General features: G+C 30.2%; 1 long non-coding RNA gene across 1 annotated transcript in view; it reads right to left on the bottom strand.

The window, feature by feature from the left end:
* LOC129976640 (uncharacterized) overlaps window positions 1-20,449 on the bottom strand; it is a 37,934-nt gene that overhangs the window by 9,584 nt on the left and 7,901 nt on the right. The window contains exon 3 of the long non-coding RNA XR_008785159.1: window positions 6,107-6,165. This is a non-coding gene — a long non-coding RNA (uncharacterized LOC129976640). The remainder of the gene's footprint in view (window positions 1-6,106; window positions 6,166-20,449) is intronic.

Below are 20,449 nucleotides of genomic sequence, written 5' to 3'. Positions count from 1 at the left end.
CATCAAAATAGAAAAAGCATCTGAATCTCGAAACCTTCCAAAAGCCTGATTCAAAATTAAGAAATGCTGTTAACTTCCGCAGATTTTTGAAAAAAATATGAATCGTGAAATTACTGTATTTGTTATAGTGGAGAAGCTACTTCATATTTTACTATAAGTTTCGTGTTACTGAGGAATAATTTATACGAAGAAAATTTTTGAAATGTTATGTAAACTTAAAAAAAAAATTATAAAAAAAATCAAAAGTTGACTCACTAAGCATTGATATACATCAAAGCGTCCCAAATGTACAGCAGTGAACAAAAATATGGCACACCTCCGTAACTTGTTATTTATTATTTCATCTTCATAAAACTGATGTCGATGGAATTGACTTAAAAAGATTCGTTTGTTCCAATCAACAAATCGATTTCGGAATTAATTAACAATTCCTAATTTTTTCCATTACGGCTTTTATTTTTCTGAATAGATTTATTGCGATGACATTAACATAGAAGTTTGGCATGACATAACATTAACGATAGAAGTTTATGAATTTCAAATGTAGTTTCAAGAGTTACAGTGTTTTGAAAAATGAGCCTTTCAATGTTAAATGATTTATGAACTCGCGCAGATATTAGATTGTTATAAATTTTTTAAAACAATCTCTTACTACATTTTTTTTCATTAAGATGTGCAGCAAACGGATGAATTATACAAATTAAATATTTTTATGAATTTTTAATTATTAATGCGGAAAAAGTGAATTTAACATAAGAAAAAGGTTTGCATGAGATCGAAATTTACACAATAAAATTAACAGATGTTCCCATATTTCAAATATTGTTGTTGTTATTTATGGCATCTAGACAAGCCCGAAGTCAGCAATTTAAGCCGAGTATGTGCAGTAGATTCTGAGGCTAAAGGCCCCTGAGCACCCGAGGGCAGAACTCTGACTTCTAGCTCCTGTGAAGATGAACTCACATACTCGCTTTCACGGCTCTTTCATACACTTCACAGAGAAAACACAGGGAAAGGTATAAAAGATGCGCCAGAAACTCGTAAAAACTTCAAAAAAACCTAAATAATAAAGAAACGCAATGCTCGAAAAAAATGCGGTTTCGGAATATGTTGAAAGTTTTTGTATTTTCCCCCATTAAAAATGATTCAAAATATGACTGACAAATGGACTCAAATGTCAAATCCAGATGTTATCTACAAAAGAAGATAACTAATTAACACAAGGTTAGAAACGGATCCGTCATTTGATGCCAGCAGAATGATTTCGTTCTTGAGCATTAGTGATTCAACTTTTGCATAATACCGGTGAATAATAACTAAATCATTGTGAAATTTCCGCTCGGTGAAAGGAATCAAAACGAGCAAAAGCCGTTTCTTTTTTAATAGGATACTATGTTGGCCACATCCCTGTTGGATAGCCATGAGAAATTTGACAGCCGAGACATCAATAGGAAGTAGAAGTGCACGTTAAGTTGAGAGATTAATGAGGATTCCGGAAATGTAGATCCGACGCAATTAGCGCAGCATTTTGAAACTGCACACGTACCAAACAGAGGCACTTCACCACATAATTCCAGTCGATTCCGATGAAAGATAAGCCTGTGCAGGATGAGCGCTTGCACAAATGGAATCTGACCCACAATAGTTGCAGTACATCATGTGGATAGATGAAGCCCATTTTTTATTGTACCGGCTACAAGTCCAAATCACCAAATTCTTTGCGTGTGACTGTTCGATCACCACTTCCCTCATTCTGGACTTTATTTTGAAGAACATTGTTCCATCTCCGGTTGGAAAACCTGTTCTGCCTTTACAGAATCTTGTGCTTTTGTGACACCACGGTACGTCTGCATTGCAGCAAAGATGTGTGTTACCTGCCGTCATCTTCATGCGCAGTATGATGTTCCGTCTCGCGTTGTTCGTTCCGTCAGAATGTTCATCCTCGATACATTCCCTGAGAACCTAATAATAAGTCGAGGATGTAAGATTACCCCTTAACTGGGGAGGTGAAATTGTAGAACTTAACTGGGGATACCGTTTCACTACGAGACCGCATTTCATTTACACTCAAATTAAATTTTCTAATGAATGTATTAGTATGAAAAATTGCCAATACATTTCGCAGATATTTTTTTCTCAAGATAGATATATTTTAGAAATTTTTCAGAATATATTATCCTTGAAAAAAGTAAATGCGTTGGAATATATTTTCTCCTCAAATTACACATAATAAATAATAATCTTGAAAAAAAAAAACATGTTATTTTTTTTTTTTACTTTTTAAATCAATTATTTTTACAGTATATGAAGGTATATAGAAGACAATATAAAATTCAGCAATTATTTGATAAATTGAAAAAAATGCAATAGGGTAAAATTGGCCTTTTTTTTTTATCGTGCTTTCATAGCACGGTTTTCTAAAGCATTTTAAACATACATGTTAAGAACTAGTATAAAAATCAATCTATAAATTCTGTACTTATATCTCTTGGTATATTAATATATTTGATAAAGTTTTCGAAATACATTATCACTGGAAAAATTAATTATGTTTGAACATAAATATCAAAATCAGTTGAATACGAAGTTTTATCGAAAACCTCTTCTGTACAATTATCGTCATCACTAAAATCACTTTTTGCTTCATTTAAAATTGTCTGGAGCAATGCTTTATAATATGATCAGTAAATTGGATGATATTTTGACCCTCCAGTTTTAGTGCCATCTGCTAAGCCTTGTTTATCAATGGGACACTAACAGGGAGCTGCGGTCTTAGAGACCACACTCAAAGAAATAACTGACTTATTTTAAAAAGCATCCGCTGAAATCGGTTGAAAAAGTGCACTGTATTGAATGTCACAAAACAGGAAGCTACAGGGTCAATCCATTCAATTGAGCTAAAAATAGAATAGGGGTGACCGAAAATCCATCGCTAGCGGTCTCACAGACTGCACGTCCCCAGTTAAGGGTTAAGTGACCCCCAAGATCGCCAGACGGACTTTTGGTTATGGAAATAACTAAAGTCTGGTGTCTACTGGTTCTCTCCAGCCACTTCGGCGGAATAATAAGGTACTGTTCAACGGGTCTTCGGTGAGATCGATGCCGACATGCTAAATTCAACTGCTAGTTACGCGCATTACTTGCTCAATACCTTGTGGTGGCGGTCTTATTAAACATCTTTTTGCTTTAAAATAAAAGATTCTAAGTTACTGTGCTTTCTTTCCCTGATATGCATAAACAATCTCAGTTTAAAGTGTGAACACCAACTATCGTCCATTTTTTTCTTTAATTATTTTTAGTGGGGAAAAAAAAAATGCAAAACTCTCTGAACGTATTTACGGAAACTGCAACTCCTTTCAAGCATTATTTTTATTCAATGATTTTTTTTAAAGTTTGCAAGAATTTGTGACGCATCCTGTGTTTGTGAAATTTCTAAAATCCACACAGGGAATAGATGCTCCTCTTTTGAGGGATCATATACTAAAGTAATTTGAATTTATAAATTTCCGATAAATTTCATGTTCCACGAAGAAAATATTGTCACCGTTATATAAATCTCAAATTTATTTTCTAATCATACGATTTTAATAATAAAAATCTTTTATTTTAAAAAAAGGACTTTTTTATTCCGCTCACAGGATAGAAATATGGATTTGAGGGCAGATTAAATGTAGAAATATCAAATCGATTGTTATTCTTTACCAGCAGTTATCGTTTTGAAATAAATGATTTTTTTAAAAAAAAATTAAGAAAATCAGGACCATTTCTTACCCTTCAGTAAGTGAACTAATATTAAAATGAGGAAATGAACCGACGCCTATTATTTATATATGTAATAAGTTAGTACTAAGCACTCATTCGCAAATTTCTTTGATTAGATGAGGGATAATATCAACATATTAAAATAATCAACCCTCTAATTATAAAGTAGTTTCCTCTTTTACAGCTGTATTAACGTAAAAAATAATTTTAAACCAGGAGCTCAAAGACTCATAGCATGATAGTATATAAAACTGGATTCGCTTGTCATTTTTCATTCAGAATACATCAGCCGTTACATAACAAAAAGAATATCCATCACTTTGTTATTTTTACTCTTTATAGTACTAATTTTTTTTCAATTAATTCAACGCAACTCATTGTGCAATTGACAGACAGAATGCTAGTCTACAAATATTAGAAGGTTAAAAATAAATTTAAAAGTACCAGAGAGCCCCACGAAGAATTTTCAACCAATTCAAGATTCTAAAACCCACATATTTTTAAGATTAATGTATTCCCGGACAGAATGGTGCAATTTTAAAAACTTTTTTCTCAACTCAAAGCAGCATGAAACGTGATGTTCCACTGAAATCTAGTATTCACGTTATTAGAAACCTACAGTTCTTTGCTCAATATAATTCGCATACGGACAAGTGAAATATGTTAAAAAAATTAAGTGAAATGTTATAGAAATATTTAAGCAATATTTCAGTGTTGAAAGCAATTGATAAAATATAATTGAATTTTATGTAAAAAAACCCATGAGTATCATTATTATTATTATAAATTAACCTTATGTACTTTAATATCCAATCATTTCTCTCTAAAAATAAAATTCTCTCCTTTGAATGAACTCCGATAATTTCATTGGCTTAAAATGATTTTATGGTATTCGCATCTCACAAATCAGCATCTTATTTAAATTTGCGATACAAGATATTTTAATCGTCATGATTGTTATTAAATCCTTAAATTGGCAGGACTGATAAGGATGAATGACGTATAGATCTGAAAATTAATTGGAGTGCCTCAATCTATAAAAAGGATATATGTAAAAAGGAAATATTTCTGAATCGAAAACGCATGCTGATATTAAGAATATAATTGATTCGTGATGATTATATTTCTCAAATTTCTTAAAATGCAAACGATTTTTTTTCTTTGCTAATTAACGTGTTCAAATAACTTAACGCCCGGCCCCCGGCGGGTTGACTTTTTTTAGGCGGATTTTTCAAATATATATAAAGGGAACTACTACATTTTTCAAAAAAAATTTGATGTACATATATATAGCCTGGTGGGTCGATTTATTGAAATATTTCGATTCATGTAATGGAAACATTTTGATATTCTAGTTATTAACTTAGTAAATTAATTTCTCAACGGGAAGAAACTTATCAACGCACATCATTTAAATCAGCACCGTTTTCGTAAACAAGCGATACTAAATAACAATGTCACAGAGGTGTCCATTTTTTTGTTGTTGACGATTTTAAGTTTCTGTTATAAGTCAAAATCACCAATATCACTGGAGTTGCGATATCATTTAGTTACCTGAAGAGTGAAGCAATCACTAGGATTCGATTCAATCCTTATGCTTCATTCTAACCGAAGATTTAAAGATGAGACGTGTGTTAGTTAAACTAAGCTTTGATTTTTGACCAAAAGAGGGTAAAAAAGACTTCCATTTCACTTCTTCAATGAAAATGGTGAAAACTCTTTGAAAATGCTGTTAACAGAGGGTGAATCTTGGTTTATGGTTATAATTCAATAAGAATTGAACATTCAAAGAGATCAAGTATATTTGCAATTGAACATTCTCTACATGTGCAATGATAACACAATAAACATACGTTTTTAAAAATTTACAAAGAGTGGCAGGAGCTACAGCATAGTACTTTTTTTCCCTCATACTTTGGAGGGCACAGTATCGATATATACCGGGATTCTCAAAATCTCGAATTCAAATGTTTTGACTATTACAATATTTTCTCTTTACTTGTATATGAGAAAGCAAAAAGCACTGTTTAATTTGTCCGACTGACAGTGTTGTACTGTCTGCTCTATATTTGTTTTTTAATTACAACTTTAAATCTAATATTTTAAGGTTCCAAATAATAAGCAGGACGTACTTGCATACATAAATGTAAATGAAAAAGATTTTTTTTATGTTTAATGCTTTTTTAAAATTCGGAACTTTAAAACAGTCTTATTTTGTTACATAATCTTTTGTATCATTTTATTCTTAAAAGATGAAAAGGATTAAAGGACGGCAGGAGAAAAATAGAGAATACAAAAGAGTCATTGAATGAAGGAATACTTCTTGAAAATGGTGATTACTTACCTTTCACTCTCACACTTTGCTAGTCCTGTACCACGTGTCGAAGAATTTTAAGATTGGACCTGTAAAAAAAAAATAGAAAAATTGTTTGCTTTCACTTTCTATTCAAAATATTCCATTTTGGTTTCAACACATTTGTTGCAGTTAATAATTATTCAATGTCTGTTCCAGATCACTTTCTAAATGGTCCTCGAAAAAAGAAAGGGGAAAATTTGTATGCTTAAAATAACATCAAAATATCACTTTTTAATTTCCTTTTAAGTTTACTCATTGTACTAAATCAGATAAATACAATATGTAATACAAAAACATTGGGGTATTTTTTGCCAAAAGTCTACGAGCAACTTGCATGTCTGAGTATATTACCATGAAAGAAAGATTGTTTTCATCAATACAATTTTGGTAAATGCGACCCATTCTAAACTTCATTCGACTATTTAAATTATATTTGCCAGTCATTGTTCGATCAATTAGAACAAATTCTTTGCAGATACCCTCCATTTTACAAATAAAAAAAATTCTGCATTGATTTGATTTTAAATTAAACTTATTTTAGATTAGTGATAATTTTTTAATTATGTTTCTAGCTTTGTTTTATTTTGATTTGATTTAGCATAGTGAGAAATGCTTATATAAATTTAAAGAGTTTTTCTGAATTAGTATTTTTATGAAAATATTCGCAACGGCAATTTTTAAAACTCATTCGAGCGATTGATATTTTTAATTCAAAATAATGCTGCAGGCCAAAAGAGGATTTTATAAGTTATAATATCCTATATAGAAGCACATGCTTATGCGTAAATATATACTTCAAAGCATCTACATGAAAATATTCCCAATACCGGTAAAAACAATCTTTTATTTTTATCTCAAATATGTGAAAGTATGACTCGACCAGTATTCCAAATTAAGTAGAATTTTCATCCATTCCCTGTCTGTAAAGGAAAAAAAAAAAAAAAAAAGGTAATCTACCCCTTGCAGATGCTAAACGTATCGCGTTCAGGATTGTGCTCTTAATAACCAGAGCACCAAATGGGAATTACTATGCTTTTAAATTCTTTGAAACCCTAAACAACATCCCCATCAGGAAACATATATCCATATATGCTATCTGTAATCAACAAATACTTAATGCTGTTTTTCGGCAAGTTCTGAGAAGATTTACCTCCCATTCGTTCAACATTGTAAATATTCAATTAAGAAATTTTGGAGTTCCTTTCAAACAGCAAGGGAATTAAAACTCGATTTTCCGTCTATTTGAACCCATAAAAAGGTTTTCCGATGATCAAAATTAAGTTTTATGATGGTGACCTCAAACAAGCTTTGTAAGAGCGGCTCTGCTTACAGACGATGGACTTTTATGAGATCTGGATTTTCAAGCTATAAAGTGAAATGACTCAACAAAAATGGTAGTTATGCCAAAAAGGTAGTAAAATGGAAATAATTTCATACTACTCATTTTACGTTCTCGTAAATGAAATAGAAAAAGTATTGTAATCAAAATATTCAAACTCGAGATTTGGAAGAATTTCCTCGTTTTAGGCCTCGAAAACACATTTTTGACATTATGTGTGTCTGTAACAATGATGACTCGAAAAACGCTTTGGGCCAGAGGAATGACATTTGGTATACAGTCTTTGCAGCAAATGTGTCGATTTCTGTCAAATTTTCAGCAAATTCCTTTCAGAAGAAGTCTGTCAATCCATATGTTCGAATATAAATTAACAAAATAGTTACAAAACGAAGAGAGATAGATGGATTTAACATCAATAGAGTAGGTATCTATCAAATTTTGAGCCTACTCCAACTAAAGATTGCTCGTCTGTTTGTCAATAGTTTTTGAAACATGTTTGCAATAACTCAAACATATAAATTTGGTTCGTTTTTTTCTGAATACAAGTTCTGTTCTCTGTCCAGTCGGTTGGGAAAATATTGTCTAAACCAAAAATTCAATTTTCGAATGTTATTAACCCTATGCCGGGGATAAATCGCCAAAAAACTCACCAAGGATCTCAAATTCAGAAAAAATGCTAAATTCACGTGAAAAGTTGGCAATTCGTGTCTATTGTACGCCAATGCCATACAAGATACTCTCTGTCTTACCTAAGATCCACAATTTTTATTGCATGCGTGGGGATAATTTTATTAGAGTATGCAAGAAAGTTTTGAAGCGAACCGCTCTCCATCTTTTATTTTAGTTTTCAAAATGATGCGCATTCTTATTGATACTTCCCCATACTCATACAGATCTGATATGACCCCTTCCCTCAAAAATGAAGCGATACCATCATTTTTTATTTTTTAACTTTCGTAAACGCATTTTCAACATTTGTTTAATTCTATTCTGTAAATTCTTCATCTACAACAGAATTAATTCTCTGGCAAGTTAGATTTCTTACAAATGGTATTCAGAAATCCAACCAGTATAACTACCAACAGAGATTTGCCTTAACTGCTAAAGAATTCGGAACTTATTGCACGTCACAAAAAAAATGCATATCCATAAATTGTCATTGGATTCTTCACAAGAAATGAACAGATTGAACGAAATGCAGCGGATTTTAATAACTGTTCTGTCGACGTCATCTCATGAAGATCAAACTAAAGTGTTCAAATTGGTGCCAACATAGAGTCTCGGAAAAAATAAAGAACCCGCCTATATTTATTCTACTCTCATTCATAGTACAATTATTAAAAAAGGAACCATTCGAAAGGAATTAATGTAAATATTTTTGAATTAAAAATTTCACAAGGTTCCTTCGATATTCTGAAATAAGAACACATTTCAAAACTTCCAATGGTAACAACCATTTTATTCAATACATTTCAAAACGACATCAAAAACTCCTGGAAACTAAATTTCATTTGTTTAAGTCTATTCTTTTCGAAATTATGAACTAAAATTACGACCCCTCCATTTTGACATTTTAATACTATGTTAATGCGATGCTTAACAAAACCATTGTTGATGTAGTCGTAATTAAATGCTTATAATACTGATTTGTCATGGTGTAATAGGACAAAAAATGTTTTCTGTTTTTTAAGTTTAGTTACGAAAGAATCTTTAAATTTGCTAATAATTCAAGCTAGTCGAAGATGCCCGGACCAAAGTATTGCAAATAATTATTCATTAGCGCCAATATCTAATCAATGTAGCGTCCTCCATCCTTTCCCTCCATGGATGAAAACAAGAGCTAACATTTATTGGAGGAATACTCGATTTATGCAGAGCATGTGAGGCTCAGGACTGTAATCTTAATTACCAATGTGCCACATGGGTAACATAATGTTCTTAAAAATCCGAATATTCAACTTATCTGTAATCTTCGAATAATCAACAAAGACAGAATTTTAACACATCGGTTGCTTTCCCTAATATTTACTAAATAATAGGTTAATATAATAAATTGGTGTTTATGAACAATCATCGGTAATTATAAGTAATCACTAGATTAATGTCATTTATTGTAAATACATGATCAAAACTATCTGGTTACTTTCGAATTTACACACTGTTTCGAATTTCACCATAAATGATGGACGAACTCTCTTAAAGTTACTATTATATAAAAAATATACAACTATTCCCACATTTTACCATGAAGATTCCGCCATGTGGCATTTAGAGAAACAAGCAGTAAATGAAAATTATTTTGTTCCCGCCGTTTAACAGAAAGCAGATAATGATGCGGATCATTCAGTAATGGTAGATGCTGTGAGGCACGATTATACGCATTTCCGTGCAAGCAGCGTAAACATTGAGGAGTATAATTTGTTTTTTTCAAATCCCAAATTTTTCACAAGCTTTTAGGATTATAAAACGCAGAATTTTCAACCAAATCAAATGAAACTTACAAAATGTGTATCAAAACGTATTATAATCTAAAGTGAATTACATAAAATGTCCCGAACATATTGGACCTTTTAAAAAATTAATTAAAATTAAATATAAGCAAGAATGTGATGTTAGAATTTGTGTTCTTTTTTTCATCAATTTTTCGAATATCAAGCGGTGTGAATCATCACAACTGTCGAATGTGGGGCAGTGAAACGTCTCAAGCAGCCGCCGAGCATTAATGCGATTTTCCAAAGTTTAATATTTGGGACGCCCTATCTAAAAAGGAAGTTATTAGTACTACCATATTGCACGTCAAAATTTGTGAGCGATTGCCTCAACCAACGTTTCCCGAAGATGGATTGGTTCACCCATCCATCCATTTTAAGATCCATTTCTGTGACCTCCTCGATTACTATATTTTATCCCATTTAGGTTTATCATCTGGGATTACGTCAAAGATTTCGCCAATAAGACTGCTTGATCGACGTAGAGAAGGTCAAGCATGGAATTGCAACTGATATTTATTTCATAAATATTTGGATATTTTCAACTACATGGAAGGAAATAAAAAATAATTTCAGTGGCTCATAATACACCTAAGTATCTCATATTGAAATGTATTCACTTTTATAAGCCTTACCAGAAGGGATTAATTAAATTTCATTTCTACTATTTTTAGAATGTTCAAAATTTAATTTCGTGAAATGCTAAATTGTGCTCAAATCTCCTCAATGAATATTCAAAGATATAAGTATTTTAGAAAAAAAATTAACTACGCATGAATGAATTATAGCATATTTACCTTTTATAATTCCAAAGGCAAATATATAGGACACCGTATAAAAAATTCCATATGAATGCCATTAAAATTCTCGTAATGCAGTAAAAAAAATAATAAATCGTTCTCTAAAGAGCAGCTAAAAGATGGGCTTTAATACACACAGTTATTCTTTCAATTTGGAACAGTAATTCCCGAATTGTAATTAAGATTAAAAATATATCACACAAGCTTCCTCATACTTAATTTGTAAATACATAATAAAAAGTGCAGTAATTTAAGTTCTCAAATAACAAAAAAATTAATTATGTAATCCATTAGTACTTGCAGAAATAGCAGATTTCCGATTAAGTGACTTCAATTATAATGAGATTGAAAACAAAAATTGCATGTTATTCTTGCAAAGATAACTAAGAACCCCTGTCCTTGATGTTAGTCCTTATGATCTAGCTCAAATACGACATTCTGTTTAACCCCACAAGTATTTTATGGAAATGAGATCAAAATCCTGTGCAATGCAGTCAAATTCCTAAAAAACAGGAGAAAAATAACTAAAATTTCAAATTGGATTTAGACTCTAACGGCCTATAGGCATGTCAGGGTTTCCAATTTTCTTTTAGACGAACGGCATTCAATCCCGGCAGAATCATCCCCAAAATTAATGGACAAACTTCCTCATACAGTAAAGAATATTGTCGATACCCTTTCATGATTAGCGCACAAGTTAAGCCTTCAAGTAGTCCGTATGCTTTTAATTATATGTTAAATTAAGTTACATAATGTTAGAAGTTCACTTTTTGCACAAATTTAAATGCATATATTAAGTCAAATTTAAATGTTATCTTAAGTCTGTTTCTTGCAAATATGGAGACATATTTAATTTATATCTAACCTCTTATGGAATTTGAAGATTTAAAATATTTACATTTGAATCTTTGAATAAAAGTCCATCTTTTAACTTCAGAGAGATGATGAAATTTAGATCACTGCAGCAGCGATATCTTTTCAGAATGGCGAATGTATTCAGTTGCAGTTTTTATGCAGTTGCCCATATTTGGTTTTTGGGAGGGCAAATATACTGGGTTTAACGCATGTACAATTAAAACGTATTTACAAAAAATAATTAGTCATTGAACATGTACAGCATTCATTTTACATGTGAATATAATAATTCAATTTTTTTCAAACATTCTGCAAATTTTTATGAAATTTCATTGAAAATTCTGCATTTTATTAAAAAAAACACTTGAAAAAAATGCGAGATTAAAAAATTACCTTTATATCTTTCAGAACAAATAGGCTGTTTTTACGAAATTCCAAGTGTCTATTCATCACTAACCGGCTTTTTTACTTTCTCGAATACGTATAGAGAAAGTATAATAATCGCCAAAAAAAAAATTCGAATTGGAGATTTTGACAAATCTCCATATTTTAGACCTTCCCGAGTTCCATATATCTGTTACAAATGTAACTTAAAATCGATTTGACCTAAACGAATGAAATTTGGAGTATGGTGATTATACAGAATTTGCAGTTTTCTATCAAATTTTTAATCTGCTCAGAGGAAGTCCGGCTGTTTTAATATAAGTACCAACGATAATTACAAAACAAAGAGAGCAAGATAAACAAAATTTGGTATAGAGATTTAACATCTATAGTGTTGACACTTATAAAGGTTTGTGCCAAATCCAACAACAGGTTGACTGTCGGTCTGTACTTTCAGAAACAAATTCCATCATTCATAAACGCAGTGACTTAAATATATTAAATCTTGTAATTGATTTTGCGATTACAAGTGCAGCTTCGCGTCCAACTTTTGTTCTAATCGGTAGAGAAATACTTATCGGGATTTATCGCAAAATAATTCACTAAGGACAACACGAGATTCAGTAAAAATACTAAATTCATGCCAAAAGTTAATATTTCGTAACTATTGCACGCCAATGCCAATTTATTAAAGAGTATACGAGAAAGTTTTGGGGAGACCAAAAGCAAGTTCACAGAAAGTAGTGATTATATAGAATTTCGGTCCAGTCGTTTAGCTGCGTTATTCCTTTAATTTGTGAGACATTAAAGCCCTACCATTTTAACTATTTGACGTATCTTCTATTTGTAGCCTGCATGAATCTTTCTAATACAGACTAATCCCATGATATCAACGTGTTATTAGAAACGTAAAAGAGTGATGAAGTGTAACTACTCTTATTCATCTCGGAAGCCACATGGATAATAAACCGTATCCTTTTTCGAAGACGAGGTTCCTCTTTAGGGTTTGAAGATGAAAAAATAATAATAATACGTTATTAAATACTTGATGGAGCAATGAAAATGTAATTAAAAGGCAGAAAGGCAATAAATTGAAAATATGTTTAAAATGTTTAGAAAAAATTCCCAAAATTCAGGAAAAAACTGAGCTATTATTAAATTGATGTTATAACTTTAAAATGGCATGCAATTCGTTTTTGTACAATAATATTTCCAAAATTTATAGTCAAAAAAATTCCAAAATTCAGCTTCATTTCTACTAAATTAAAATATCAAACAAATCGCTACGCGCTACACATTTCCATCTTCCTATATTATATATCAAATTTAATATATACACATGTTCACCTTTATTGTTAGCACTAGGAATAAGAAGCAATATAACTTTTGAAATTTACCAATTCATTATCTGCTTTCTGTGTTCAAAAGATTCAGTTTCATGGAATTCTAGCCGGTCCCCTAACACCGTTCTTGTTCGAATCTTTACAATAAACGTAAAGTCGATAAATTTCTTATAGAATTGATATGCAAAAGTAGTTAGTTCAGCTTGACAGAAATTTGAAAAAAATGTTTTAATAAATCGGAAAACGACTGGATACACTAATCACAAAGTATACAAGAATTGTTTTACTTTCTCGTATATGAAGTATAGAAAAATATATTTTAATCGACAATAAACTCGAATTCGAGACTGAGAAATTTCCACGTCTCGGTAAGTTCAATGAACACATTTTTGGAAAATGTCTGTCTATCTGTCCATCTCTGAAAGATAACTCAAAAATACTTTGTATTAGACCGATGAAATTTGGTATATGTTTCACACTAATTCGCAGATTTCCATCAAATTTTGAGTAAAATTCGTTTCAGAGCAAGTCTTTTTGAATATAAATTAGCAAGATAATTACGAAACGAAGAAAGCAAGATAAATAAAATTCGATACACAGAACATCTATAGTATAGATATTTTTCAAAGTTAGATCCAAATCCAACAAGAGATTGACCATCTATCATTTATTACTTTCAAAAACATGTAAACTCAATTGTAAAACATGTAATAATTGTATTTTCTATTCTACTGCAAACTGCAGTAGACAACTTATATGTGAAATCCAACGAAGGCTTCATTATCGGTCAGTATGTATTTTCAGAAACATGTGAATGCAATGATTTATATATTTCAAATCTGGTGTGTTATTTTCTGACTGCAGTTGTGTTGTGTGTCAAATTTTCATATCAATCGATTGGGGGAAATGCGTAAAAGAAATTCACTTTTATTAAAGAGAACGAAAGAAAGTTTTTCAGAGACCACTCCAGTTTCACGACATTGAAGTTTAGCTCTTAAAAATTATATTACTTTAAAGAGAAAAATATAAAAAAGCAGGGGTTTTGTTAGAACCACTTCTTCGTTTCTACACATTAAAAATGTTTAAGCAGTTCATAAAATGGCTACTACATTGTAATTAAGTGGCAACTTATAAATGAAATATACTAGATACATGTCATTTAGGATGCAACCTCCATAACAAAAGTAATGATTTATGTCAAACTTTGGACCTCATCGGAATACGGAAGAAGGTTTTATCCCAAAATATATACTTAATTCTCGTCACTAATGGATGAAACTAAACACGACTTAGGTTATATTGAGAGAAAGTTACAAGAACATTCCCACCGGTTGTTTTAAGTAAACTATTTCTTAGAACAACTGAGCTTTATCCATATTCATATATTATAATTTTCATCATTTTGCTGTGAATTTACACTAAAATACTTAACCGAGTTCTAATCTATTAATAAAAAGAAACATATAAAAAGAAACGTCAGCTATTTCTTACGCAAGTTTCAACTTTTTACTTTTTCAACAAATTCATCGGCATAAGTTTTCAAATGAATACACAGATTGCCTTCTCTTAGAATGGCTCAAAATTTATTAGTTTTGTCGTTGCATATTGACAGAAAGTTGCAGTTGGGAAAAATGCTTTAAATGATGGAAAAAATTATATTTTGTTATTTTTATCATACTGGCTTTTCTGATAAAGTTACAGACTCCTAACTGTTTATAAGATACCATCAGTCGCATTTAAATAAACGTTGATGCACTAAAACATACGCTAAAGAAAATTTCGCTGTTTCCTGATTAAAATTGATTGAGTTTCAGGCGTTTACCTTCAGTAGGGATTTCCTCCAAATTTATTTTAAGGAACATTTTGAAATAGCATGAAATGCATAATTTAAATTTCGAAACAATACCTTAAAATTTATCATCTCGAGTCAGCTAACTTAGTAGCAAAATTTTTCTCAAACAGCGGTCTTTAACATCATTATTTCAACAGTAGTAGTCAGTCATAGAAGAATGAATGTATTCTTTAAAATTTTATAGTATCAAGAGCCTTTTTCAATTCCTACTAATCTCCATCTCTCTATATTATATTATAACACACAATATCTTGTTCAAATTTTCAATCGTTAATAAAAATACTTTTTATTCAGCCACTCAAGTTCAAATACATTCTTTAAACCTGTATTGAAAGACACTTGATGTTTATACAGTTTTTTTTTTCAAATATAATTAAATTTATCCAGTATTTTCTATTATGTCGCCAAATGATCGCCAAGCTCTATATTGCCAATTAATATTGTAATTCTATCATATGTATGTAGATATTTATATTAATTGTAATTATTTAATAAAAAGTATTTACAATAAAAAAAATTTATTGGCCTAAGAAGGAATTGACTTAAGTTTACATATATATTACTTGTTAATTAAATATGAATGACAGGAGGGGTAAAAATATAAAAAGTTTAATTTCGTAACTTTAAAAAATATATATTTACAAACTCTGTCTTTACCAGTTTAGAAATCAGTTACTGGAGCATAATAAGAGGTAATCTGTATATCGCCATTAATTTTTATAGCATTTTCCGAAATTTTTTTAACATGGAATTATATTGGCAAGAATATCAGTCTTTAAGAGTGAAAAAGAACGAGTTAAAGCCTTTTTAGTTTATCTAGAATCAACTCTCGCAGCAGTTGCTCATCCATCTCCAGCTTTTTAATTTTTAAATTAAGCACTGCAATTAAGAAAAAGAATTGTAATAATCAAATTACGATTTCTTGATTTTGATTAATTCTGCTTTTAGATCTACTGGAGCAATAAAAAATGAATGAAAAACAATGAATTGAAGTATTTAATATTAAGTCTCAACACCAATTAAAGGATACTGGGAACATCTGAGCCTTCAAAAAATTGATTTTTCAATTATAATCTAATAAGTTAGGGGACATTTCACTGATTACAAAATATGCATAATTTATGTAGATATTAAAAATGAAAAGTTTATAAATTAGGCTTTATCAATGAATCCAACAGAAATTTATTGAGAAAAAAGACATTTTTGCCTCTTTCTCGAAGCATGTTTTCTACAAATTTCGGTACGCCTAGAGGGAATCTTATGAAGATGTATACAACAATATTTACAAACATAATACATCTATTAATTATATTTTTATTTTTTTATGGAATAGTAATTATTTTAGAGGTTACTAGCCGCCTTTGGCTACCAGCTAGTTCGCCGATCTTAATGCTCCTTAAAATTTCACGATACACACAAATATTTTATGTGTTTTCAATTGCTTCTTCATCAAAATATTTTAAGCTTCAAATTTTGAGAGTTGTATAATTCACTCATACTTTTAAAACGACCTAAAGCCATAATGTACTATCTCACTCTCTCTAATTTTCAATCCGTGCCGCTTTAATAAAATTAAAGTGGCAATGATTAAACTGCAATCAATGTAAAAAAACATTTTTTACTGAAACAACGATTTTTTTTTTTTTAATATGAGTACTGGAAACAGAATTGTTCAGAATTTAAGTTATACGTGCACTACAGAATAATTTTCATAATTTATGCAGTATCTTAAGAATTATTCTACAAAGATTTATCATAAAATTCAGTTTTTAGTATTATTTTCAAAAGGACTTAAATATATACTTTTTTTCTGTCTATAAATATACTTAAAAAAGTTATAAAATATAAATTATCAAAATTAATCTTTATCTAAATTTTATTATTTTATTTTATACAGTCTTTTGGTCCTAAGAGATTATGTTCTCGAAATATTCTTGACACCGCAACTTTTAAATAAGTAAATGATCTATCTTTTGTTGTCAGATATGATCGATTTATGAAGATTTCAATAGAATAGTTTAGAAAAATCATCATTTTCATAATCCTAGGCCAATAAGTCTTGAGAAACTCTGGGCGCTGATTGAGATATCTTTGAGATAAAGTGGTCTAAAATCACCCATTTTTATTAAATAATGATATTTAAATATTCATAAATAAATCAGTTTTAAAGACTAATTTAGTTGATTGGAGAGCAACTGTTTTTATTTTAAATATTTGTATCTCAAGAATATTTTGCTAAATATTCTTGAGAATCAAAGAAGAGAGGATCTAGATAAACATTCGTCATTTCTTAGAGAATTTATAGATTCAAGTTATCTATACTTATAAATAAAGCTCAATGTGTGTGTGTGTGTGTGTGTTGGCGCTCTACAGGCCAGGTCATTTGACATACAGATACCAAATTTGGCACATGTATACCTTTGAGGTCAGGAATGTGCACCTGGGGTCCCTTTTTTTGAATTTTTAATTAGAATTTTAATTATTAATTAAAAACTAACTTTCCCTCCAAAAAAAAATTTCCATTTTCCCCACCTCCAAATGAGTAAGGCTTCAGGGGTTGTTTTTTTTCTCCCAACAGTAATGAGGCTAGGGTTAACATTTTTCGGCCGATTATTTCAAACGATACTGTTTATTTTCTTAATGTTTTATGCATTTAAAATTAAACATTGTTAATTAATACATGTTTCAGATTCATTCTGAAGTACTTTTGAATTAAAATAACACAGAATAAATTAAATTAAAAATGTCTAATCTGCATAGCGTTACCCCAACTGGCGTAGAAAAATTCACACATTTGCGTTACCGTAACTGGCGAAGAAAATTCACGCATGCGCATTGTGTTCTGATTGTTGACATGACAACCATTTCAACGGATGATTTAAATTATTTTTAGGTTAGTTGCATGCTTTTGTAAGTAAATTATATTTACGTTAGTTATATATTTTTTGTATATGCTTATAGTTTTAAGTACATCGTTTTTTAAGTAGTTTTTTTAAACCTGTTTCCGACCGATTATTTTAAACGATTCATTTTATTTTCTTAGTGTTTGATGCATTTAAAATTATAAATTGTTAATAAATCGATCTGTTCATGATGAATCTGAGAAAATTTTGTTGACAAATTCTTGAGATATTACATAAATTAAGAAAGATATTCTTTAGTGTCCATAAAGTTTAAACGCTCAGTGACTCTGTTATCAGTAATCATATTATTAAAAAAAATGCTTTGTTTCAGTAAAAAATATTAGTATATTAATTGCAGATTAATCATTTACACTTTAATTTAAAGCATAAATTCTACGGGAGGTAACAGAAAATTAGAGAGATACACATTACGTTATGACTGAAGGCCTTTATAATATTATGAGTAAATTATATGACTCTCAAAATTTGAAGTTTTAAAATATTGTGATGAAGAATCAATTAAAGTTGGAATTGCGTAAAATATTTAATGGTACGACCGGAGTTTAACCCCCTGCTTGGCCAATTTTTAAAAATCGCCAGCAACGGTCTTGCGAAATGTTCAAAAGCAAAGGAGCAGATCTTCAATTATAGATTGCCAGCTTTGGCGCGTTATCGCAACTTGGCGAAGAAGGGGGTTAAACTCCGGTTCAACCTATTTAATTATTAAAATTTAAACGAACATTAAGATTGGCGAACCGGCTGGTCGCCAAAGGCGGCTAGTATAAAATATAATTGTTTACTTCATTTAGACAATTTTATTACATGCATTTCTATTATTAAAGGTTTACAAATTAACCGTTGGGCATTGAATTGAATGGATATATATTAAACCATATTTACCTTAAGTATAACTGATTTATGGAATTAATAATGTTGGTATTTTAAAAGATCATAGAAATATTTACTTTGCATTTACTTTTTATAAAATATCCTATTTAATTTCATATAGATACATGGTGGAAATTACATTTTTGTATGTTTAATTTTCAATTTATTTATTTTAAATATAAGCTTTTGTCAATATGATGACAACATTTTGATGAAAGCTAATAATTAGATAATTTTTCCTATGCACTCGTAACGTGCTCGTGCAAATTAAATTTTATTTTTATTTTGTGAGAAATATAGTGTTGAAAAATATCTTTAAAAATTCGTAAAATTAAGAACTTAATTTATAGGTTAAAGAATTGATATCATTAAAAAGATAATTTTTTAAACTTTAATTTGATGCAAAAAATCAATTTTGTGCAGTAATACTTTCGGAACTCATGGCAGAAAAACGCCGAAATTTCGATTGATTTTTAATTAAAATTCTAATTAAAAACTTTAAAAAATTGCTCCGAGGTGCACATATCCGCCTCCAAGGTATAATCATGCCGAATTTGGCAGCTGTAGGTAAAACGGTATGGTTGGTAGAGCGCCAACACACACACACATACATATTGAGCTTTTAATTCTTTGGATATAGTTCACACAAAAATACTAAAATCTCGATTAAAAAATTGGGGGGGGGGGGGGGGTAGGAGAATGATATTTTGTGGTTAGAGGTATTTTTTGATGTCAGATAAAAAAAATAGAAAAACATTTGGATAGGGGCACACTAATTACCTAGCATAATGAAATATACTTTAGGACCTATTCTCATACCTACCAAATACACATACAAAATTTCATAAAAACCGGTCGAGCCGTTTCGGGGCAGTACGAACAAACACCGTGACACGAGATTTTTATATATTTGATTTATAATACATGATATATTTTTTTAGATTTTCAAGTTACACGATATTCATTTTTTGAAATTTTTATAATTAGCATCTTTTACTGAAAATAAATTCACTGCAATTGTTAAACCTATACTCATATTATGCTAATTTTGGAGTCATTTATTCTGAATTATTATTTTTTTTTGAAGGATACAGATCTGTGGTTATGAACTTGAACATTATCGCATCACAACGTATAATCAATTTGCCATTAAAAAATACTTTAAAAGACAAATATCTTTCTAATTTTTTTATAATTAAAATAAATCATTCGTTTTATATGATCTAAATTACCAATTAGATACAAAAATTACTGGCGAAAAACTCCATTTTAGAACTGAATTTTTGACTATTTACATTGCCGAAAGTATCCCACTCCACTTAAAAAATTAATTATATTCTTAGTTATCAATGAAAAGTGTCTCACTAAGCCACTAAATCTGGTTTAAAAATTAAAACCTGAGGTTGGTCTTCTCGAAACTTTCTGGCCTATTCTGGAATAGGTATGTTATTTTGACACTGCCTGCATAAAATTGTGGA

The sequence above is a fragment of the Argiope bruennichi genome, chromosome 7 (assembly GCF_947563725.1).
Source record: "Argiope bruennichi chromosome 7, qqArgBrue1.1, whole genome shotgun sequence".
Taxonomy (NCBI): Eukaryota; Metazoa; Arthropoda; class Arachnida; order Araneae; family Araneidae; genus Argiope; species Argiope bruennichi.
This window is presented reverse-complemented; position numbering and strand designations above follow the sequence as displayed.